The 25,226-nt window shown below is 46.1% G+C and overlaps 1 protein-coding gene across 5 annotated transcripts in view; it reads left to right on the forward strand.

Annotated features, from left to right (window-relative positions):
• TBL1X (transducin beta like 1 X-linked) overlaps positions 1-25,226 on the forward strand; it is a 255,616-nt gene that overhangs the window by 55,042 nt on the left and 175,348 nt on the right. For 3 of the 5 annotated variants that reach the window (XM_077988392.1, XM_028842124.2, XM_028842125.2), the window contains exon 1: positions 14,072-14,191. The exons of the other annotated variants lie outside the window; for them this stretch is intronic. The gene's annotated coding sequence lies outside the window, so the exon portion shown is untranslated. Of the gene's footprint in view, positions 1-14,071; positions 14,192-25,226 lie in introns of those variants that run through there. 5 annotated transcript variants of the gene reach the window in all.

Here is a 25,226-nt window from a genome sequence, read left to right on the forward strand (position 1 = left end):
CCAGCACTTTGGGAGGCCAAGTTAGGAGGATTGCTCGAGCCCAGGAGTCAGAGACCAGCCTGGGTAGCAGCAGCATAGAGAGACCCTGTTTTTACAAAAACTACAAAAATTAGCTGGACATGGTAGCACGCACCTGTAATCCCAGCTACTCGGGAGGCTGAAGTGGGAGGATTACTTGACCCCAGGAGCTGGAGGATGCAGTGAGCTGCAGTTGTGCCACTGCGCACCAGCCTGGGTGATGGAGGGAGACCCTGTTTCTAAGGGGAACAAAAATGAAGTTCAAGAGATAAAGAATGAGGGGAGGGGGCTTATTTTTTGCAGGAGGGAAATTTAGAGGGTTTAACCTTGGAAAAGGAGCAGAACAGATGGGAAGGTCGTAAACGTGGAACCTTTGGAAGCAGAAAGGAAGATGATTTCTCTTAAAAGTTTTGCCTAGAGATGACTAATGTGAAGGTCTTGGTGTTCTAAGGGAGCAGGGAAAGCCAGAGGTGGTGGGTCTGGTGGATGCAGGAACTGACCCAGGCTTTCAGATTGTACATTGGGGAGCAGAGAGTGCGTGCTTGGGGGTGGGGAGACTGCTGGCCAGGGCCAACCTCTCTCCTCCCATGACCCCTGCCTAGAATCAGAGTAGCCTCATTTAGTGTACTTGAGTCAAGGCCTTCTGTTTAAGAACTTATTTGAACTCATTACAGTCATCGCTTGGTATCCTTGGCGGATTGGTTCCGGGACCTCCTGCGGATACCCAAATGCGTGCACACTCAAATCCTGCAGTCCACTCTACAAAACCTGCTGATACGAAAAGTCAGCCCTCTGAGTCTGTGGGTTTTGCATCCCCAGATACTGTATTTTCCATCTGCATTTGGTTGTGAATGCAGGACCTGCCCGTAAGGACGGCCGATTGTATTTATTGAAAAAAATCCATGTTGTTCAAGGGTCAGTTATAGTTTGAACTACCAAAAGCAAGCAACCAAAAACCCTGAAAACCAAAGCTTTAATTGGTTAAGTCAGAGCAGACTAAAAAGGACTACATGCCCAGTGGAACTTTCTGTATAGTCTGGTAGCCATATCTGGCTATGAAGCACCTGAAATGTGGCTCATGTAACAGAGGAATTGAATTTTCAATTTTATTCCTTTTAAATGTATATTTTTGTCTTTCTTCTTTTCTTTTTATTTTCTCCCCGCCATGAGATGGTGTCTCGCTTTGTCGCCCAGGCTGAAGTTCAGGGTCGCGATCACGGCTCACTGCAGCCTTGACATCCTGGGCTCAAGTGATCCTCCCACTTCAGCATCTCAAGTAGCTGGGGCCACAGGAGTGAGCTACCTTGCCCAGCTAATTTTTTAACTTTTGTAGAGATGGAGTCTCACCATGTTGCCCAGGCTGGTCTCAAACTCTTAGTCTCAAGCAGTGCTTCCACCTTGGCCTCCCAAAGTGCTGGGATTACAGGTGTTGAGCCACAGCACCCAGCCTAAATATGTATTTCAATAGCTCCATATGGGGAGATGTCTTGGACAGAGCAGGTTAGCCCATGAGACTGTCTGGTCGCTGAGTGAGAAGGAAGGATGAGGGCTCGCAGATGATCCCAGTGGGCTGGTTCCGGAAGTGAAACCTGCAGGCCCCCTGGCTTGGGGAAGGCTGACCGTAGCAGGTGGGAGGAGTTCTCTGAAGACCAGGGCTGAGCACTGGCGGAGGAGAACAGGGCCGGTGCTCACGTATCCCACACCCCAGAACTTGGTGTGCTGGATTCCAGCCCTGTGTGTTTCTCATTATAACTATGTAAACGCCAGCAGGGTTGGGACTGTGTGGTTTTTCTTCTTGTTTGGATGCTCTAGAGTTCTTCGTTAATTAGTGAAGGAAAGCCGGCTCTAAGGAGAAGCAGTGGTAGTGGAGTTCATTGTCCCCACTTCTCTGCAGTAGAAATGCCTTGTCCCTCCTGCCTCGGTCGAACTCACTTTCTCAGGCTCCCACCTTTGAATGGAGACTCTTATCAGGCTCTCCATCCCCAGCGGCTCTGTTGACATGTCCCCATGGGAAAGGAAAAGACCATCTGAAAGTTTCCATCTGTGCACAAGGTTTTCTGAACATGTTGACAACGTGGGTTTAATTTTGTGAGGTCAGCAAGAGTTCTTGTGGTTTGGGATTTAGTAAAAACTGCAGGCTTTGTATGGGAAGAAAATCTCTCACCTCTGTCTTCTATTCTTCACTCTCTACACACTCTCCACTTGTCTTTAGCGCTAAAAACACAAACAAAGCATTATGTTTAAAAAAAAAAAAAACCCAAACCCCAAGTCCAGTAGCTGATTGCCCTGCTTTGACTTTTCTCCCTCGTCACCATTCTTCAAAGAAAGACTCCACTCCTTTCAGCTGTCACCCTTTCGCCCTTCACTGCGTGCCGTCCGGCCTCTGCCCCCACTTGAAAGAAGCACTCTTCCCAGGGCACCTGGGAACTCGGAACTGTGAACCCCCAGAGTCTGCCCAGCCCCTCTCTCCCTGCCTTTCGAGCAACAGCAACTGGTGCTGTGACCTGGGGTCCCCCTTTCCCTGGGCAGCATTACCCACACCGGACCACAGTGGGCCAGGTCACCCACACTGGACCATATGAGGCCACGCCACTCACACTGGGTCATGTCACCCACCCCAGGCCACACTGGGCCATGTCACCCACTCTTGGCAGGGTCCTGTCTTTCTCTACTCTAGTGCCTCCTTTATCTTGATGCTCAAGACTCTCTCAGAACACCAGCGGCTCAGCACAGTGTGGGGACAGAGACTTCCGCGAGGCGCCCCCAGCCCCACCCTTGAGGAGAAGTAAGCCCAAACTCCTTGTACCTGAGACTCAAAGGGTCGTGTGCCTTTATTGGCCCCCTTGCCTTACATCAGTGTCCTTAACCTTTCTGTCTGTACGCGTGGCTCTCTGTAGTCATCGAGTGAAGCCGCAGAGGTCTCAGAATCACATTCTAAAATAAAAGTAGAATCACAAAGGAAGGGATTAAAAGTGCAATTGTCAAAATATCAAAAACATGATTTGTTGAATAGTGCTTTTTTCTTCTCTTTCTATTGGTAAAATACATGTAATATAAAATTTTGTCATTTTAAACTTTTTTTTTTTTTTTTTTAAAGACAGAGTCTCACTCTGTTGCCCAGGCTGGAGTACAGTGGCACGATCTTGACTCACTGCAACCTCCACCTCCCAGGTTCAAGCAATTCTCCTGCCTCAGCCTCCTGAGTAGCTGGAATTACACGCATGTGCCACCACACCCAGCTAATTTTTGTATTTTCAGTAGAGACGGGGTTTCACCATGTTGGCCAGGCTGGTCTCAAACTCCTGACCTCAGGTGATCCGCCCGCCTTGGCCTCCCAAAGTGCTGGGATTACAGGCGTGAGCCCCTGTGCCCGGCCTATTTTAACCATTTTTAAGTGTACAGTTCAGTAACAGCAAGCACATTCACACTCTTGCGCAGCCAACCTCCAGAACTCGTTTTGTCTCGTAGTCCTGAAACTCCATACGTAACTGGCCACTCATTTCCCCATTCCCAGCCCCTAGCACCCACCAACTTTCTGTTTCTGTGTGCTTCACAGCTCTGGGACCTCAGATAAGTGGAATCCTACAGTATGTGTCGTTTTGTGACCGGCTTATTTCACTCAGCGTAGTGTCCTCCAGGTTCGTCCACATGGTAGCATGTGTCAGAATGTCTTTTTTTTTTTTTTAAGGCTGAGTGCTGTTCCATTGTATGGATATGTCACTTTATTCCTGTAACTGTAGATGGATACCTGGGTTGCTTCCGACTTCGTACTGTTGTGAATAATGCTACTACAAACTTGCCTGCGCAAATATTTCCTTAAGATCCTGCTTTCAGTTCTTTGATGTGTGCTTTCTAAACCTTTTTTTTTTCCTTTTGTTTTGAGACGGGGTTTCACTCTGTCCCCCAGGCTAGAGTGCAGTGGCACGATCATGACTCACTGTAGCCTCAATCTCCTGGGCTCAAGCGATCCTCCTGCCTCAGTCTATCAAGTAGCTTGGACTACAGGCACATGCCACCATGCCCAGCTAATTTTTGTATTTTTGGTGGAGATGAGGTCTTGGTATGTTGCTCAGGCTGGTCTTGAACTCCTGGGCTCCAGCAATCACCTGGCCTTGGAGGGAGTTGGCAAGGGAGTGGGTTGGCTGTTGGAGCCCATTAGAATATTCCAGAGGGATGATGGCTCCTTGGACCAGGGTGTGGTCCAGGAGCTGGAGAGATGGGAGTCAATTACAGACAAGACAGTGGGATTTATTGGGATTCTTGATTTCCCTCAGTGGTGAGAAATTTCCTCTTTCCACACACCTTCCATGGAAACCCGGAACACCATAGGTCCCCTGTAGGCAGTCTTAAGAGGACAGCTATTTTTGTTCTCCTTCCAAATTCCCATTAGACTTGAGGTCAGAGTCACACTTACTTGTTTTGAATATTTAAAGTAGTATACCTAATAGCTGAATAGACTGTATGCTTTTATTTTTATTTTTTGATCTCACATTCCTAGGTATTTGGACAAATTTCTCCATAAGAGAAGTGAACACATAACTCTAACTTGTAATAGCAAATACCGCAGGAACACTGGGAGCCACATACTAAGATGTTATTAGACCTTCCCTGGAGTATCCAAATGGTCTATAATTGCTTAATAAGGAGACATTTTTGCTGAGATTTACATGATAGAGATTTGCTTTTTTAAAAGAAATTATCCAAATTTGAATGGAAAAATTACGTAGTCTCCTGAGTGTTGTTTTGCCTTTGATTCTGTACTGTTTAAGAACTGATTATGAGCAGGAGGAAATAACTCACTTCAGCTGTAATATAAATGTGCATTGGTATTTAAGCATATGTGACACATAAAACAATACCAACTTGGCCAGCATTTAAATGTTTATGTGAATTACATTTTTGGACAGGCACTTTCCTCTCTTTATTGTGCAGAGAAAATACTTTTTTCCGAAAGAGATTTTGTGTTAAAAAAATCCCTAATACTAGTATAAGGAGTGTTAGATACCTTCGATGTGGTTTTCCTCTTTTTGCCTGAAAGACTTGAGTGCCGAAGCATCTAGTGGTATTCTTGTGTCTGGGAACGTTCCTGCCTCATTTTTGTTTCTAGTCCTGTTTCTTCCTGTGTCAGAAGTAAGACTAATGGGTGCAGCTGTACCTATAGTTCAAGATGAAGGGGTGTGTGTGAGAATGTCTGTGCATGTGTGTATGTGTGTGAGTGTGTGTGTGAGAGAGAGATGGGTAGGGGGGAGAGAGAGACAGACAGTGAGGGAGAGAGAGAAAACAAAAACAAGAACAAAAACACGGCCTCTTTATAATACCTGGTTGAGTCAGTGAAGTCTGGCTCTCTGAGCTTTACTGAATTCCTCCTTACTTATTTTGGGGCTGGAGGTGGAGATGAGTTCAAAAGCAGATAAAATTTGCCTGTCACCTAAACGAGCAGAATAGATTGCACGTGATCTTTTCTAGATGAAGCCTGTGTTTTTGGCATTCTGCTCTCAAGTCCTCTCTGAGCTGATCTGAGAGTGAACTGGAGTGTTAAGTTGAGAGAGATGTTGATGAGTCTGGTGTGGTCTTTTCCTTTCGGAGAAGTGGAGACGAAACGACTTGCCCGGGGTCCCTGGGAGGCAGAGCTTGTGCCAAGATGTAATTTTCCGGTTCTAAGCCCTGTGGTCTTTCTTCTACGGCAAGGTGGGTACCCTTTTTCTGTAAGGGACCAGAGAGTATGGATTTTAGGCTTTGGGGGCCAGTCTTGGCAACTATTCACCTCTGCAACTCAGCCACATTGTGAGAAGGCAGCCCTGCACATTGTATAAATAAACAAATGTGGCTGTATTCCACTAAAACTCCACTTATGGCCACTGACTTTTGAATTTCGTAGAATATTCTGTAAGCGTGTGTCGGCAGCTTCCTCTGTGCGGGCCCATGCTCGGAGGTAGTCGCGTTGGGGAAAGTTGCTCTCTGCCCTCCTGGAGTTGGATAGACTTGCGGGGAGGCAGATGCTGGAAAGCAGCCGCAGACACACCAAAGGGGGAGTCCCCAGTCATGGGAATCGTGATGGGGAGCAGCCCTTCCCTGTGCATTTAGAAGGGCCCCGCCACACGGAACCATTGGGAAGCTGAGGCTTGGAGATTGTGTGGGATTTGCGATGAGCCAGGCGTGGGCAGGGAGATCACACAGGGGAAAGGAGGATCGCCGTGGATCGCACAGGAGAAAGGAGGTCCCGACCTGTCCATCCCCCAAGCCCTTTGCTTCCCTTGCCCTTGTTGGTGTGGGGTGGACCCAGAGAGGCCGCAGTGTGAGGAGTGACTAGCTGCACTCAGTGACTCAACATCGCCTTGGGGGAGAAGCCAGCCGTCTCTGCTTGCTACCGGAGTTTATTTCCAGTATGGGAGAGGGACTATCAAGGGAGAAGGACAAGAGGCAGGTTTGCCCTACAGATTCCTTTGGGGAAAATTACTATAGGGGTCTGTCTCTGTTGTACTTATTGTAGTACGACCTTTTTTTAAGTGATTCACCATAATCTCTCTAAGCCGTATTTAGGCACTGACCCTAAATGTGCATTAAAAAAAAGGTTTGGGATATTTTGGTTTATTTATTTGTGTGTGTATGTGTAGTTGTTAAATTGGTGTCCTTGGGGTGGAGGTCGATCAGTGGAACCTTCTCTTCTGCTGTCTTGCTCCGCCCCATATTTTGGTTTGTTTTTGTTAGGGGTCAGTAAACCTGTTGTTGTCGATGGCCAGATAATCAATACTTTGTGGTTTTAGAGCCCTGTAGTCTCTGGGTGTTGTATGGCAGAAGCAGCCATTGACAACATGTGAGTGACTGAGTTTGTTTATTTATGAGCACTGAGGTGCTGGGATCTCGTATTCACACTGTTCCACTGCCATCACTGCCATTCATAACTCCAAAACTTTCTCTTTTTCTTGGCGGGGGAGTGGAGCAGGGTCTCGCTCTGTTGCCCAGGCCGGAGTGCATCATGGCTCCCTACAGTCTTAACGATCCTCTTATGTCAGCCTCCCAAGTAGCTGGGACCACAGGTGCGCATCACCATGCCCGGCTAATCTTTTAACTTTCCTGTAGCGACATGGTCTCCTTAGGTTGCCCAGGCTGGCATCAAACTCCTGGCCTCAAGCGTTCCACCCACTCCCGCCTCCCAAAGTGTTGGGATTACAGGTGGGAGCCACCGTGCCCAGTCTCAGAACTTTTTCATTATCCCATCCTGAAACCCTGTCCCCATGAAACAGTAACTCCCCATTCCTCCTTCCCCCGCAGCCCCTGGCACCCACCGTTCTATTTTCTGTGTCTGTGGATTTGACTAGTCTGAGGTGCCTCATGTCAGTAGAGTCATGCTGTGTTTGTCCTTTTGTGTCTGCCTTTTTTCACTTAGCATAATGTCCCTGAGGTTCTCCCGTGTTGTAGCCTATGTCAGGACATTTGCAGCTCAGTTCATTTCCAAGGAATTGTCCTACATGCAGGGGGTCTTAGGAACACAGGTAACTTCACTTCCCATTTGAAGAGCGAGGATTTCTCCCGAGGTCCTGAACAGGAAGAGACTGTGAGGCATTGGCGTTTGGAAGGAAGTGTCTCTGAATTAGAAACGACTGTCAGATGAAGAGGGACAGTTCAGTGTGGTACCCAAGCCTGCCTTTCCAGACATCCCCAGCCTCTTTGCCTAGTTCCCACTCTGGGCCCCTGGGCAGGTGACCCACAGCTGCACATGGGTTTCCTGGGAAGCCACAGTGCTGAGGATCTTGGGAGAGAGGCTCAGGATCAGAGCCTGGGGAGTGCAGGAGCTGGGGGGATGGGGGGGATGCTGCTTTGGGGATTGGGAGGAGTGGGCTGGGGCGGGATCACAGAGTCTTTAGCTGAACCCAGGGGTGCTCTGGGTCTGGGCTTGTCCTGACCCAAGTCAAGGGGCCCAGGCCTTTGTAAAGGTCCACATTGCCCATTCACTGGGGCCTGGCTTTGGGTGAGGGTGGCAGTTGGAGATCTGGGGGAAGCCCTGAAGGGGGATCTTGGCCACACATTGCTGTATCTGCGACACCAAATCCTATCCCACCTGTTGTTGGCTGTTCTGGAAACCAGCACTGAAAAATACGGGAGTGGAAAAGTTTTCCAATTTTTTTTCCTGCTTTGTTTGGGTTTTTTGGAAAACAATTTCAAAATTAGCATATGGCTTGTTAAAATTAAATCACAAAGGAAGTGCCTATGGTAACGTTTTGATCAGGCTCTAGGTCTGTGTGAACCACAGCTCATATTTGAAAATCCAGCTTTATTGGGACATAGCCGTGCCCATTGTTTTCTGTGTCCTCTGTGGCTGCTTTAGCGTGCCACCAGGGCAGACTTGGGTGGGTTGCAGCCAAGATGGCATGGCCCTCAAGGTCCAAGATGTTTACTCGCTTGCCGGTCCTCTGTCATCTCTGGTCTTTGTGGTTGCCACAGTTTTCTTGGATCCATGAGTTAAAGGCAGTCCTGAGGGATGATGGCTTCATCTCCGCAGTTGCCTGGAACGCTGAATTTCAGACATGCTAAAGGAGGGGTTGCAGACATTGTGTGGAATGCATTCAGACCCCGGATGTGGGTGTAGGAAGGCAGTATGGACACCTGCCAGGTGCCTGCCACACTGGGCATGGCATAGCCAGGTAGAGACTGGTTTCCAGGCCCAAGAGGCCTTCAGCAGCTGTGTGCCTTGTTTGTGATGTCGTTTGGGAGTAAGAATAATGTAGACATGGGGTCATGAGGCTCAGGGTAAAAACTTCAGTGAAACCTCCATGGCATGGTCGGGTGCAGTGACTCATGCCTGTAATCCCAGCGCTGTGGAATGTCAAGGTGGAAGAATCGCTTGAGGCCAAGAGTTGGAGACCGGCCTGGGCAGCATAAGGAGACCCTGTCTCTACCAAAAAAAAAAAAAAAAAAGACCGGGTATGGTGGTGCACTCCTGTGGTCCCAGCTACTCAGGAGGCTGAGGCGGGAGCCCGGGAGGTTGAGGCTGCAGTGAGCCATGATTGCACCATGGCACTCCAGCCTGGACCACAGAGCAAGACGCTGTCTGAAAAGAGAGAGAGAGAGAGAGAGAGAAAGAGAGAAAAAGAGACCTCCATGGCAGATGCATAGGGGAATGGGTTAATATCTAGAAATAACGCTGAGTTGTGGAGTAAAGAAAACCCACAAAAGAATAGAATACCTGATGAATGTGGGGAAAGCACTTATGAGCTCCTCTAGTTTTAGAAGACCTAAAAAGGCGATTTAAAAAAACGAACAGGAGAGCCCTTTTATTGTTGATGTCTTCCAAAAAGAACGTGCATTTATAAGCCAGGTGGTATTTTAATGTCACGAGGGGGTCCATTCTCCCATCTGTCCCCTTTGCTTTTGTTAGAGTCAGTAGCTCCTGGGTCTGCTTGACATTGGAGAGGATACTGAGTGCAGAAAATTTTGTTTAATTATAATGATTTGATTTTTTTCTTCTGTATTCAAGTTTGCCTGCTTCTAATGAATTGGCAGAAATGAAGAGCTTTCTCAGATTTTGCCAGGACCATTTAAAAGCAATTAAAATCAATTTAGTTATTAAATTTGAAATTACTGTCTGGCTAAATGATAGTTTAAAATTCAATTTATACTGGCACTTACTTTTTAATGAACAGACCATGTCACACATTTTTATGTTCTCAGATTATCTGTGGCTTTAAAAGCTGTAAAAAAAAAAAAAAAAAAAAGGTGCTCTTTTAAAAAAGCCCTGCATGTTTCCTTTTTCCTCTCTACTTCCGCTAAAATATTTACATGTTTCTTTTAAAATAAGGTGAGAAAATCCCCTTGACTTCTCAATTTTAAGAAACTATACTTATCTTTTCATCACAAATGTTCATTTATCTGTGTTGAAGTCAACCCAAGAAATCTTAAAATATAACGGAAAGAAAATGTTTCTGGATTTTTTCCCTAGAATACATATACTTTTAAATGGCACGTTTTACCCATTGGCCTTAATTCCTCCCTCCCCCCATTACATTTTTAGATGTGTTCAATGAAACGTAGTCCTCCCCCTTTAAAAAAATGGACCGAGCATCACGTGTGAGGCTGCAAAGAGGCTCCCTGCCAAAGCATCTTATCTGCCGCTGGTAAAGCCCCGCCCCTCCGTCAGCAGCTAACCCTTGAGCGGGATGTGTGCTTGTGCCGGGTGCATTGCATTAAGAGAATGCAACTGAATAGAGAAGGATCAGGACCTTTTGTGCAGAGGTGGGGAGTGTTAAAAAGGGGAGGCCTGGGTGGGAGGGTGGAGTTAGTGGGAGATGGGTATGCTTAGTGCTTAAATTCCCTGCATTCCCTAACATGAATTTAAGAAACTCACACAGTAAATGAGTCAGGGAGAGAGAGACAGGGAGAGAGGGAGGGGAGAGGGAGAGTTCCTTTCATTCATGACACGATGAACTTTGCATGCGTCGGAACAATTTACATTTTTCCTTATTTCTAGGTACTTTTTTGAACTAAGAACCTGGAGGGTGTGTGTGTGTTGGTGTCTGTGTGTGTGTTGGTATGTGTTGGTGTGTGTTGGTGGTGGGGATTTTTTGCCTTGTATTTCATAAATATTGCTTGGTTGATTAAATGTCAATAATCTCTCATTTCTGGTTTGTAAAGCTGTTACCTGATCCTTGAATACCACAAATATTTTGTACATTCAGAATAATTGAGAGAAAATAAAGAACGACAACAACAAAAAAGACACAAAATAATAAGCATCTCCACTTATTTAAGAAGAGTAGATCTCTGCTGGGTGCTGTGGCCCATGTCTGTAATACCAGCACTGTGGGAGGCCGAGGTGGGAGGATCCCTTGAGTCCAGGAGTTCGAGATCAACCTGGGCAAAATAATGAGAGCCTCTCTCTTATTTTCTTCTTTTTGAGACATGGTCTCACTCTGTCGCCCAGACTGGAGCGCAGTGGTGCTATCTCAGCTCACCGCAACCTCCACCTCCCGGGTTCAAGTGATTCTCCTGCCTCAGTCCCCCGAGTAGCTGGGATTACAGGTGCGCACCACTACGGCCCAGCTAATTTTTGTATTTTTAGTAGAGACGGGGTTTCACCACGTTGGCCAGGCTGGTCTCGAACTCCTGACCTTAAATGATCCACACCCCCCTTGGCCTCCCAAGGTGTTGGGATTACAGGTGTGAGCCACTGCGCCGGGGTGAGAGCTCTCACACCCTGTCTTTTAAAATAAGTGCTGTCTGTGGAGTGGGAGGAGAGGAGAAGTAGATCCCTGGCCATGCTGAAAGGTTCGTGCGGTAGCCCCCTGAGCTGCGCACATGCTTCTGGAGCTTTGGGTGGACATTCAGTCTGTATGTGGATCTCTGTCCAAGCCTGCACTGGGAGGCCCTGCCCCAGGAAGCGAAGGCTGCATTTCTTTTATGTCAGTTAATGGATTTCTGTCCCACCCTGGACATCTGAGCGTTAATGGATTTGTAAGGGAGGGTTGAAGGAGGGTAAAATTACAATTCTGTATCTTAACATTGGGGGTGAAGCATTTTTACCCTAGAGGAATTCTATCCAAACTCATTAAACACTTTTAATAAGGGACAAAGGGTTGGGACTCAGCGGTTAGGGGGCAAGCCCATGAGCCTCACTCCTTCTCCTCTCTCTCCAGGAATTGAAGAGGGAATCCTTTTGCTCAGCATTCCCACGCCTCCCACGGTCCTGGCACTGAGCCCGCGGGCTTGCCTTAGTCTCCTGGGCTGCCCTAACGCAGCACCACGTGCCAGGTGGCTTAAACAGCAGCCAGTAATTCTCCCACAGTCCTGGAGGTTCTAAGTCCCAGATTGAGGGGTCGACAGGGTTGGTTCCTCCCTAGGCCTCTCTCCTGGGCTTGTAGACACCGTCTTCTCCCTGGGTCCTAACGAGGTCATCCCTCTGTGTGTCTGTGTCCTCATCTCTAGTCCTGTTGGATCAGGGCCCATCCTAATGACCTCGTTTTACCTTAATGACCTCTTGAATGGCCCTAACTCCAAATGAACAGTCACATTCTGAGGTCCTGGGGCTTAGGGCTTCAGCATATGAGTTGGGAGTGGGGATGTAACATGACTAATGTCCACAACAGGAAAACCCATAGAGGCAGAAAGTGGGCTCCTGCTTGCCAGGGCTGGGGACGGGCAGTGTGGGGTGACTGCCAGCCAGCACAGAGTTTCTTCTGGAAGTGATGAAAATGTTCTGGAATTAGACAGCAGTTGCACAACTCCGAATATATTAAAAACCACTGAATTGTACATTTTGAAAGAGTGAATTTCATGGTATGTGAATTGTGTCTCAGTAAAGTTGTTATTAACAAAAACTGTGAGGGTAAGAGTAAAAGGAAGGGAGTTGAAAGCAGCATCAGGTGTGAACAGCCCATAATTCAGCCCATAGACTAGAGCGCGAACTCCTAGCACAACTATATGTTGAAGATGTGTGTGAATGCTTGCTTTCCTCGCCCTTCGGCCTGGTTTTCTCTACTTTCCAATTTCATCATACATTCTCTTCCTTCCTCCCCCTCCCCACTTTTTCAAAACGTTTCTTCTAGTCCTTACCTGTGTCTACACAAAATTCCATAAACATAATGCTACAGTTCAAAGAAGTGTTCTGATGTTAGGGAGATAACTTAGGAAAATATTTGACCTTTGGGAAAGTTTTGGTTTACTTCTGAGTGAAAACCCTCCATGAAAGAGAAACTTAAATGCAGTTTTCAAATGCTCCTGAGACATTCCCAGCTGCTGCTTTGGGGAGAAGTGAAGGCAAGACAATTTCCAAGGCAAAGAAGGACCTATTGCAGACAGCAGACCCCAAGTAAAGAAAGGCACAGTGATGGTGGGTATTTGTGCAGTGTTTTGAAAATGTGGAGGTCAGGGATGCTAGCTTACCAGGCCGGCATGATCAAGTTACGAGAACTGGAGACCAGGACACTGCCTCTGCTGGGTGTGCTGCTCCGGGCTCCTTCGAAAGGGGAAGCAACTGGTGGACTGACTTGGGCTGTGGTTAAATTGGGCTCCCGTAGGTGCTATGAAGGCTCTGCAGAGCCAGGGATGCTTGTACCCTGGAGAGACCTTGCTCCAGGAGCTCAGGAGCTGGTAGGGGCAGTGACAGTGAAGCACTGGCTTGCCGTGCCCAGTGCTTGGGCAATGCTGAGCTCAGAGGGAGGAGCCCAGAATCATGCGGGAGCAAGGGAGGGAGGCAGGCGAAGAGAAGGGTTGCCCAGGAGCCTGCAGGCTGGGTCAGTGTTTTGTCAAATTGTCTTTTCCTGCTTTGCTGTCTGATCCCACTAAAGACTAGCCAGAGAAGAGATGCAGAGGTGAAAAATGGTGGACAGCCATTTTTCTCCCTTTCACTGTGACTACAATGTCTGTTTCATATCAACAGCAACATCTGTGCAGGCATCCTAATGAGTATAAATAAGGTTTTCAGAAAACTGGGTTTGTGAGGCCTCTGTCATCTGAATTTCTTTCATCATTTAAGTGTGATTTTTTACTTACTGACATTCGGTTGTTATTTAGTGGCCACCTATTATTCATATAGGGTTCTTTATGTGCTTTCTGTGTACATTTGTTTTCGTGCTCATCGTATTTCAGTGTGACTTACATATAAGATGCACCCATTCTTAGCTATTGTGGACTTTTTTAAAAAAAAAGGTTTATAGATTCACATACCAGATACCCATTGAAGTGCCTAATTCAGCAGTACTTAATACCCTAATTAATAAAAAAAATACAGTGTTGAGTATTTTCCTTTTCTCCATTTTCACTAAAGTGGACTCAGGATTGGGGGTAACTGTCAGTCCCTTGGTGTGATTCTTGGCTGCCAGTGTTTACTGGGGACGGGTGTTGGTACCTCCCTTAATAGGATATTGTTAGAGTATTTTACAAATTCTGGTTAAAAAAAATCCCACATGCGATCTCCTGTCTTCCCCCCTCTCTGAGTGTAGGCATTGTCAGCTGCAGTTGTCCAGCATCTCCAGGACTCTTTTCATTTGCAGGATGGAAACAATGTACCCTCTGAGCAACTCCTCCCTGTTTCTCCTCCCTCCAGCTCCCGGCAACCACTATTCCACTCCCTGCTTCTTTGAATTTCACAACTTGAGGTAGCTTGTGTAAGTGGAATTATTTTAAAAGCTGGTTCATGTTAAAGTGCTTAGAACAGAGCTTGGTGAGCATCCGGTCAACAGTAAGTACTTTTATTATTCTTTTTATATTACTCTTTTAAAATAAAAAAAAAGAGGCCAGACACATGGGCTTCTGTCTTTTCACAGCTTGGGATCTATGCAGACCCAGGCTTCCAGAAGCCATCCCACTTGAATTCTTACTCCCTTTTCCTGTAAAAGAAGCTCTGAAATCCTAATTGTCAAGAAAGCTTTGCCTGCTGTGCATGCCTGAGTAATGTTATTTTTGTCATTATTTGAGAGACAGGGAGGAAGCTTCCAGTCCTCTGTAAGGAAACGAAATCATTGTGCACAGATGTGGTTCTGTTTATAGAGGGAAGGAAATGGAGGTGAAGAGTGTGTGTGGCTTGCAGCCAGGCTTGCGAGTGTGCAGTGGAATAAACGTTTGCCTCCAGAGTTTTAACTGGAAATGTGTCCGAATTCTACCTTCTGTGCACACTGGCCTGAGGTCTCCCCTGCATACCTGATCGTGAAAGTCTTCGGGTGTGTTTGTGAACACGCAGCCCCCCTTATGTGAGAGTCAGCACAAACTTCTAAAGATGCGATGATGAACTCTATCAGAGAAGTCTTTCTGGTTTTGTGAAAATAACCTTGCACTCTTTAATTATATCCAAATGATCGAATCTGGCTCTGATGTCTTGTTAAAATTAATGTTAAAGGACAATGCCCTTATATTTCACTTGTCTGGGTATAAACATCCTAGTCTTTAAAGTTGAGTATGTAGGACTACCTCTCTACTTGATTACTCTGAAAAGAGTGTGTAGCGTGAGTTTTAAAAATGGGATTAGTGGGCATACGAGGATCAGAGTGACATCCTTCAATAGATAGTGCTGGTATGAGGAATTGGTGAAACTAGAGGTGGGGAATGAGCATTTTGCGTCCTATATCATATTCCCAAGACATTTTCGAATGATTCACCCTTTGCCATCAGAATGGTTTGAAATCGATCAGCCTGAATCCACTAATGTGGGCTGCAGCACATGAATTTTAATACTAGAAGCACACAGTTGTGCTGTGTTTCAAACGAACTCTGGCCATTTGAAGTGAACAGGCATAGGCAGTCTTCTGTGATAACCTCAGTACATATCCTTTCTGTTTTTTAAAGCACCTTACAAGCTGCTGCATTACAGTCGTTATTATTGGGCCATTACAAAAAGCTATCCAATTTTAAGTGTCTTGGATAATTCTTGTTTGCCCTAGCATCAGAATTCAGGATTTTTTTTTTTTTTTTTTTTTTTTTAAGATGGAGTCTTGCTCTGTCACCAGGCTGGAGTGCAGTGGCACGATCTCGGCTCACTGCAACCTCCCCTTCCCGGGTTCAAGCGATTCTCTTGCCTCAGCCTCCTGAGTAGCTGGGACTACAGGTGCACGCCACCATGCCCAGCTAATTTATGTATTTTTTAGTAGAGACGAGGTTATACCATGTAGGCCAGGATGGTCTCGATCTCTTGACCTCATGATCTACCTGCCTTGGCCTCCCAAAGTGCTGGGATTACAGGAGTGAGCCACTGTGCCTGGCCACAATTGAGCACTTTTATCATGTAGTATTCATGTCTTATTGGCAATGCCCTGTAAAGTTAAATAAGTTACATTTGTTGTGCACAGGTAATAATTATGAGGTAATTTCCACAGAATCCAAGTGCCTCATTGACTTAGCTATAAAATCAAAACAGAGCTAATTCTGATAAGACTAGACACATGTTACTCTTAAAATGGGCTGTCTCCTGGCCACTGTTGTGCATTTAACCTCAGCAGAAGGGGAACCGGGCTGCAGAGTGAAATTACCCGGAGGTCAAATACTGCTAATTTGACTTTTATCATAGAGACATTTTCTCCTCTTGCACCAAGGCGGTGGCTTTAATCCCTCTTCCAGTGGTGAGACAAGAAGTGCAAAGCATTTACAAAAGGCTTTCTCTTATTTTGAATGTGCCGAGAAAGATTTTGAGGCCGTTAAGTTACCAATCCTTCTTTTTAAGCCTTGAAGCAATTACTGTAAGGTCAATCCACTAATTTCCTTTCAGAATTACCAAAGACCTCTCATGTGATCATTTGGTACTTGTTGCCATGTAGCCAGTATCATTGAGTGCTTTTACTGTGAGCAAAGCACAATGCGTTGGGCAGGGAGGGATCCAAAGGGATCTTGATTTTTACCTTTGAGCCATCTGTGGTCTTGAGTGATCTACATGATCTACAAGAGCAATTAAAAGGCCCTAATATTCTTGTTTGGGCATATTGAAAAATTTGCTCTTACAGATAGATTTCCTCTCTCTACCCCCTACCCCAAGTTTTTTTTATTGTGGTAAAATACATATAACAGAATTTGCCATCATAACCATTTCCAAGTACACTGTTCAATGGCATTAAATATTCATAACATTGTGCAATCCTCACCACGATCCATCTGCAGAAGTTTTTCATCATACCAAACAGAAAACTGCCCCATTAAACACAAACTCCCTGTTCTCCCCTCCCCACAGCCCCAGCAACCACCGTTCTACTTTCTGTCTCTATGATTTTGACACTCTAGGGACCTCTTATATGTGGGATCATACGGTATTTGTCCTTTTGTGTCTGGCTTGGCACAGCGTCCTCAATTTTCGTCCATGTCATAGCATGCGTCAGAATTTCCTTCCTTTTTAAAGCTGTATAATATTCCAGTGTATGGATGGACTACACTCTGTTTATCCATTCATCTGTCAGAGGACACGTGGGTGGCTTTCACCTTTTGGCTGTTGTGGATAATGCTGCTATATGAGCATTGGCATATGTTTGCTTCTCATTGATTTAAGTTTACATAGCCATGTGTGGCTAGTGGCTGCTGTGTTGGACAGGACAACCCTAGGCTTGATAGCCCTGAGGACCTAGTTTGGGTGGGAAGGCAGGGGTGGCCTGCAGTGAGTTGTGGGCTGGGGCCTTGGTGAGAGCCAGATCTGGTTTGTGAGGCCACTCGAGGCAGGGGGAATGGTGTGGCGGGAAGTGAGGACCAAAACGAGAATTTCAGAGTTGAAAGCTTTGGAAGTAACATGATGCTCTATGACTGTGACCAGACTCAAACTGCACCAGCGTGCATCTGAGATCAGGTCATTGGCGTTGAGGGCCTGGTGGGGGCGCCAACTCCAGTGAGCATTATGAAATGCTCACTGCTTGGGACGTTTGCACTGTGCTTGATGTCTGGAGGTTCCATTAATGTTAAAATAGCAATTATGGGACTGGACATTAGGTTTAATGTCTGGGTTTTTTCCACCGTCTTCAAAAGCCCAGGTCTTAGTAGTAACCGTGCTGCTCTCCATTTTAATAATTTCAGCCTGGTTTATGTTGCTCAATAGCAGAAAAGCGGTTCAGATTTCCCTTGGATATCATGGGCCATGTTTGCCCAGGTGTCCTTTATTATTGGGAGCTATGACATAGTTAACACAGATTTCTCCAAGGGCATCGACTGGGAAATTAGTTTACCAAAGATAAACTTGGTAAAAGGAAAGTTTTTATGTGTGCTATCCTTAAACTAAGACACATCTGTTGAAATATTAGGACGTGTCCAGCCTCCCATCCTCTGCTGAAACTTTAGACTGTATGTCCTTCAGATATCTTCTCTTTGGTGCTTTGTTTGTGAACAGATTAGCCTCATACTTCCTCGCTTGTAAAACTGCTATCCTATCTCTTGCTCAATGCTTTTCTTGTACCGAAGGGTGAGGGGGAGGTTCCAGCTCTGTTTTCGGTATCAGTTTCTTGGGTGATGTTTGTTTGAGGGTGCCTTGTGTCCAGAGCCCCAGAGGGTGTTTCCGTTCTCTGATGAGCCTGAAGTCCGCATGCTTTGCCTTTGGTAGGGAAAGGCAGCTGGGGAAAGGTTGCACGACCCAGTGCCAGGGTGCCAGAGTGCATGTGCACCTGCTGGGGAGAAGCCCGCTGGGGCCCCTCCTCTCAGGACAAGATAAGGCCTCAGGCAGTGCAGCAGATGGAGGGCTTAGCTGTCCTTGCCAGCAAAAGCTGCTGGGAATGTGGCGCTCAGATAACAGTACGGTTGAGAAGCGGTGAGTTAGGGTTACTCTGATGGGAGATATTGAGAGGAGGGGATGACAGTCTTGATTTCTGTTCCCTTTGTGAATCTTTTGGTGGCCAAAATGAGGAAAAGGATACATTGTGTTTGGGGATGACAAGGAACATCTAGGCACATTGCATACTTGATTAAATGCACAAAGAGCTTCTTGTGACCCTTATCACAAGAGTGTGGTTCCATGAAGGTCGTAGGTACAATAGAAATTGTGTTGGTCTGAGAGTTACTCAGATTAGGGTGCATTGTGTCACCACCATTTTGCACAGCTGTGGCACCTTGTCAAGTTAACCTTTTCCTGCTTGGTTTCCTAATCGGAAGAATGAAGTTGACCGTATCTCCTCCATAAAGTTGTTGTGTGAGGTCAATGAGATTACATAGGCAAAATCTTGGTGCAGGGGCACTTGGTAAAGTTTAGTTTCTGTTATAAATGTGTGGGGTATTCTGTGATGGATCCTACTCCCCTTTTCTCCTCACGGCTAAGGTCTACTTATTCTTTGGCATGGCTCAGATATCACCTTCCTCAGGCAGCCCCATTTCCCACCCAGATGGCTTTGTACTACTCATCAGTGTTCTGTAAAATGCTGAGAATATTTTTTATAGCACTTCTAGGTTGTTTTGTGATAGTCTTTTGAGATATCTGTCTCCTCACCAAACTGTTCTTTGTGTCATGGGCAGGCCCACGCCATCCTGGTCTTTGTAGTCCTGCACCTGGCACAGAGCCTGGCACATAGCTCAAACAGGTGAAGACTGGGTTATTACGTCTTCCCCCTCCAACCCCTTCATTATCAAGTTGTGGGCAGGGCATGTCCCACCAAATGCAAACCCTACTAGACAGTACAGCTGAGACTTGGAACTAGACTAACCCAGTGACTCAGGAATGTGCCACAGAACATACTTGGCTCTAGATGGGGTCTTAAAAGACATTCATAGTTGCAGGCAGAACAGAATATCCAGAATAGGTGCAGAATAACCTGTATGTACACAGTAGGTGGTAGTTGTCATGCAGGAAGAATTTGGCACAAGAAGTGTTACAGTTTAAAATGAAGTTGTGGGCCCTATCCGCAGTGGGGACAGAGATAATAGTAACTAATCATCATCATCGTCATCACTTGCCCATTGTCAGAGGTAGCACTGAACACTTATGCACTAGCCAAGATTCAGGTTCTAGAGGGTCTAGTGTACTAGGTGGGTTACCAAGACAAAGATGCAGGCATGGGGTGCAAGTTAACAAAGGTTATACACTAGGTGGCAACTGACTCACAGCAGCAAGGCATGCAGAGCCTGGTTATTGCAGAGGATGTGGCCAGAGCCAGACAGGTGTTCTGATGCCCCTCAACTGTGTTGAAATTTGTTTGAGGCCAACCCCGTGAGCTGGCGAGGGGGAAGGCAAGCCAGAGAGAAATTGTGAACCGGAAAGGCCCACCTCTGGCGGTGGCCCTTCCATTGGAGATGAAGTCTTCCTGCCCTGTTTTTCTCTTTATAAAGTGAACCATTTCACAAGGGAAGTTAAATTAAACTGCGCTTGTTAGCACGGAGCTGGGGCAGCCGAGGGAAGTGATGCCAAAGGCAATTGTTGGTCTTTCCTTCAAATATGTGCTGACTTAGGAAGAGCAAAATGTTTTATATGAACAGTTAACAAAAGGCTGAGTCTTCCATCACAAACAAGTCTAAATTCAGTGGTTAGGTCAGGATTATATTTTCCTATAGTTTTAAATAAGATGCTTATGTATTCACTAGTGCTTTGGATGTTCTTTGGAAAAATGTCCAATTTAGTGACAAGCCCCAGGAAATGTTACTGTTAGTTGGTCCAGCATCCTATATTGTTTGTGAAATCCTCTTTTATTGTCTTTTAAAGGTTGTAAAATGCTTTTTCTGTCAATAATCAGAGAAGAATGCCGTATTCATATTACCCCAGTTTCTAACTCAACCTCTGCTTTCTAATTGAAAACAAAAGTCAGAATTCACTTTTTGTTATGAGGTGTTAAGTAGTGAACAAAGAGAGATTTCACTCACCAGGGGAAAGAAGGAGCCTGCAAATCAGACAATATAAAAACATAACCAAACCATACAAAAACACAAAAATGTTGCTTGGCAGAATTTAACTATAATTAATTGTACTAATTTAATATTGTAGACACACATGATCATAAAGCCATATGGTATATAATCCTTTTGTTCATGAATTTCTTACTCATCGAATGTGAGGTACGTAATGTGGGAAAGCCAGTATGTTGGGCTTCATGCTACCAGGGCTAGAGTTGACCAGCTCAGCTCTGTTTCTCCAGTGACCAAAAAAAAAAAAAAAACCAAAAAAAAGTATATGCCTTGCACATGGAAACACTGGATGGTTAGATTGGATTTAGCCAACAACAAACAGCAGAAATGGGTTCTGGCTAACTGAAGCTCACAGGGTTTATTAGAGTTGTTGGAGCCCGTGGGAACTGATGGAGGGCAGGGCGGCTGTCATGCAGGAGCAGCAGGAACCAAGGAAGCTTTGCAGAGATGAGAAACAAAAAACAGGGAACGCAGCAACATTCGCTATGGCAGGAACGACTGCCCCTGGTGGCCTGGACACCGTCACAGCTGCAGAAGATAGTTAAGACACATTTCTGTTCTAGTGTTGGTAGTTCAAGATTCAAAGTATGTGTGAAAGTGAGTGTGTGTGCATAGGCATAGTAAGCTAATTGGTTGAGTTGGGGTCCATGTGCCCACCTCCAGGTTGGACCAGGGGACAAGCCATGCAGCCTTTTGGTCACCCCTCACTTGGCAGTATTCCCACCAGGAATGACCCTCGCTAGGATTCAAGGGGCCTGGAGTCACTACTTACTAATTTTCTTCAAGTTGACAACCATCACAAACTTCATGGTCTGGGAAAATGTGAATTAATTGCCTGATCCACCTCCATATCTTTTTCTTTTTTCTTTCTTTCTTTTCTTTTCTTGTTTTTTTTTTTTTTTTTTTTAACAAAAATCTGTATATTCATAAACTGTCTCTTCCTCTGCTGTGGTTTTGCAGTAGCATTTTCAGGTAAGGAAGCAGCAAGAGAGTTTAGGGTCCAGTTTTGTCATTGCCATTGTTGTAGCGATTTACAAGTGGTGACTGGTAGTATGAACTTTTGCCTAGTTAAATTTTGGAAACTTGCCTGTAATTGCATTTGATGGATGATAAAAATTGATAAATGACTTGATAAGTGATAAAAATTCTACGGAAGAATTTTCCACGGACTGGCTTCTGGCTTTGATCCTTTCCAACTGTGCTTCTCCTACCCTCAGGCTGCCCCTATCATGCTGTGCTTGTCTGGCCCCACTCACCCTGTCCTGACACTGGATGATTTATTTCCAAATGAATTGCTCCTGGAAGCCATTCCAACACCATTACCGCCGGCAGCAACACAGCTGTCTTGGATACTCCTGGACCGTATAGATAGATGTAACCACAGCATTTCGGTAGCTCCACTTCCCCAGCATTTTCTTTTAGAATGGGGGCATCAGAGTTGAAGGAGGAGGGGCCACCATGTTAACTGTGGGTAGTGTGTCTTGTCTTTGGAAATTTTCGTCATGATCTGAGCTTGTGAACACGCTGCCTTGGCCCCTCCTCGCGCTTGGAAGAGACTGGAGCAGGAGCGGGCAGCGTTGCATTCGCAGCATGGTAACTTCTCTCAGTGCTATTTGTAAGGCAGAATGGGAAAGGAAACTGCCCAGAGGGAAACTGGGACCCTGTTAGGTAGGGCTCACAAGAGGTGGTTAAAACATAAGCATCCGCTGCACCAGACTGTATTCTCCACGACTGTATATTTTTTGTTGTTCACAAGAGCCCCGAATTGCAATGAGTGCGATTTCCCCGGACGCTGCAGTGTATGGAGAAGCTGTCACTTGTCACATGACAGCTCAGTCATTCGATCCCTGGGTGCTGCAGAGAGGGAAGAATTGCCTCGCAGTGGGAGTGAGTGCCAGCCCGTGGCCTGTCCCCTGCCACGTGTCACCATACCGAACGTTTGTGTTTGCTCTGTGTGTTTTCAAAACACCTTCATGTCACCTGCCCTGGACTCATCCCTGTGAGCGAGGAAGGGTGGGCGTTACCATCCCTCCGGACCAACAAGGAGAGAACAGCTTGAGACGCACGGTGGGCTTCCCATGGCAGCAGAGGCATAGAAAGTGGGGGCATGGGATGCGAATCCATGTGCGCGGATTCTGGCCGCCTGTGCCTGCCGATCACCCTCAGTGCCTCCCTGGATTTGATTTTGTGGCTCTTCTGGGTGTGCATGTGAGTGTGTTGTGGGTAAGTCTGTTGTCGAGGGGAAGGAACGGGAAATCAGCCGGCCAGGAATCTCTGTGGGGAGGTCGGCCTGAGTTGGCCATGTCCAAGCTCTGCGTGTGTCTCACTTTTCAGAGTAGCAGGAAGGCCGGGTGACTTTGAAATCAGATGGGTATTTTCCTGATTCGAAGAGACTTGGCTCCTTCCCCCGCCCCTCCTTCTCCCTCCTCCCCCCTCCTCCCTCTTGCTGGCTCACAAACTGAGTGGGGCATCCCAGCCCACCTGTGAGAGGCCAGGAGAAAGAGGAGGCAGAGCTGTGAGAGTGTGGCCCTTTGTCTTGGGGGTATGCAGGTGACCGCTCCTGCCCCTTGATGGCTCTCCTGTGTTGGGTATAAGGGATGTTGTCCAAACCATGTATGGGACTCTCTGTTGACAATTGTTTTTAAATTGCCGATTTGATTGAGCTTCTCTAAAGTCTTCTTTGTGCCAAGTATCGGGACAGGTGACAGAAAATTCGACACAAATCAAAAATTCCAGTATCAAAAATGACACCAATGTACCCTTGCCCCTTAACACAGCCAAGACACAGGGGTGAAGGATTACTCTCCACATACGGAGCAGGCCACCACCCTTGAGAGACAGTGGCCGAACACAGAACATTCTCTGCAGATGTCACTGAGGCTTAAACTCATTATGTTTTAAAAGGATTATCTGCTATTCTTAAGAAAACAAAAAACAATCACAGATCTCCCTGCCCTCCCCACCCCTGCCCCCACTTAGATCCTGGTAGGGTCTGGCAGGGGGAGTTTTGCAAGGAGTTGGGGCAAATTACTCCAACAGATACTTTCACCCAGCATCCCAAGAAATGTGTATAAATGCTGTTGTGAATTAATTAAAAGTATTCCAAGCTCCTACTAATTATTATGTGTTTGCTCAAGTCAAGATCAGGAGAAATACAGGCATTACTATCCCATGGGGTCTGTGAAACTCTGGTGAGGTGTCTAGTCGAAGAGCCGGGGACCCCATGGTGTCTGGAAAGCGGGCTGCACTGGAGATTCTGGCTGTTTTCAGCTTGATGCGTGCAGGGTTCCCTGGAGAATGCCAGGCCCGCCCGAGTGTGCAGAGGTGAGGGATCCTCATGCCTGCCCAGCACGTACGTGGCTGGGAGACTCCAGACAGACATGCAAAAGTGTGCTGTTAACTAGACAGCATGGCACAAATGCAAAGCGAGTAGCATTTTCTTTTTTTCTTAAACGACATTAAACATTTATTTCAGTATTTATTTTGCTTATTTTAATATTTTACTCAATATTTATTTATTTTTATTTTTTTGAGACGGAGTTTCGCTCTTGTCGCCCAGGCTGGAGTACAATGGTGCGATCTCTGCTCGCTGCAACCTCTGCCTCCCGAGTTCAAGCGATTCTCCTGCCTCAGCCTCCCGAGTAGCTGGGATTACAGGCATGCACCACCACCCCCAGCTAATTTTTTTGTAATTTTTTGTAGAGATAGGGTTTCTCCATGTTTTTGTAGAGACAGGGTTTCTCCATGTTGGTCAGGCTGGTCTCAAACTCCTGACCTCAGGTGATCCGCCTGCCTTGACCTCCCAAAGTGCTGGGATTACAGGCGTGAGCCACTGTAACTGGCCTCAATATTTATTTCAATACAGAAACTGACTTAATTGTGTATTTTGTTGAAGGCAAGTAGTAGCAAAGTGGGACTGGTGTGAGGCAGTGGAATAACTTAGTTAAATCCAAGGTTTATGTAGTTATTTTCCCCTTAATTTTTTTTTATTTTTTTGAGATGGAGTCTCGCCCTCTTGGCCGAGGCTGCAGTGCAGTGGCAGGATGTCAGCTCACTGCAACCTCTGCTTCCCGGGTTCAATCGATTCTCCTGCCTCAGCCTCCTTAGTAGCTGGGATTACAGGTGCCTGCCACCACGCCAGGCTAATTTTTGTATTTTTAGTAGAGACGCGGTTTTGCCATGTTGGCCAGGCTGATCACCCCATTTTTATAGTTTGAAAAATTTTGAACCCTGGCTGGGTGTGGTGGCTCATGCCTATAATCCCAGCACTTTGGGGGACTGAGGCAGAAGGATCATTTGAAGCCAGGAGTTCGAGACCAGCCTGGACAAATAGCAAAATCCCATCTCTGCAAAAAATAAAAAAATGAAAAATTAGGTGTGGTGGTGCACATCTGTAGTCCTACTACTTGAGAGGCTGAGGTGGGAGGATCGTTTGAGCCCAAGAGTTCAAGGCTTGTAAGCCTTGATTGTGCCACTGCGCTCCATCCTGGGTGACAAGGTGAGAGCCTGTCTCAAGAAAAAAAAAAAAAAAATTCAAACCCTCAGAAAAGCTGAAAGAATAGATTCATGGATCGTTAAACGTTTTTCCCAAATGTACCTTTTCTCTTATTACTCTGAGGTTTCTCCCTTTCCCCCCTCACTTTCCTCTTCTCCTTCCTTTCACTCCATGGATACATAGGACATTCTCTTACAAAACCATGGTACTTACATTCTTGGGGTTGTCACACCTCATAATTAAACATATGATGTTTTTATTAAGTATGCTGTCACATGTAAATTTCTCCAGTTGTTTGCTCCAAGTTGTACTCATGGATAGTATATTGTGTTTGATTTTACGTCTCTTTAGTCTCCTGTATTCTAGAGGAGTCCCCCAACCTTCTATGATATAGGAGTTTGAGGATTTGTCTGTTTCCCAATGTGATTAGAGTGATGTT

The sequence above is a fragment of the Macaca mulatta genome, chromosome X, assembly GCF_049350105.2.
Source record: "Macaca mulatta isolate MMU2019108-1 chromosome X, T2T-MMU8v2.0, whole genome shotgun sequence".
NCBI classification, from domain to species: Eukaryota; Metazoa; Chordata; class Mammalia; order Primates; family Cercopithecidae; genus Macaca; species Macaca mulatta.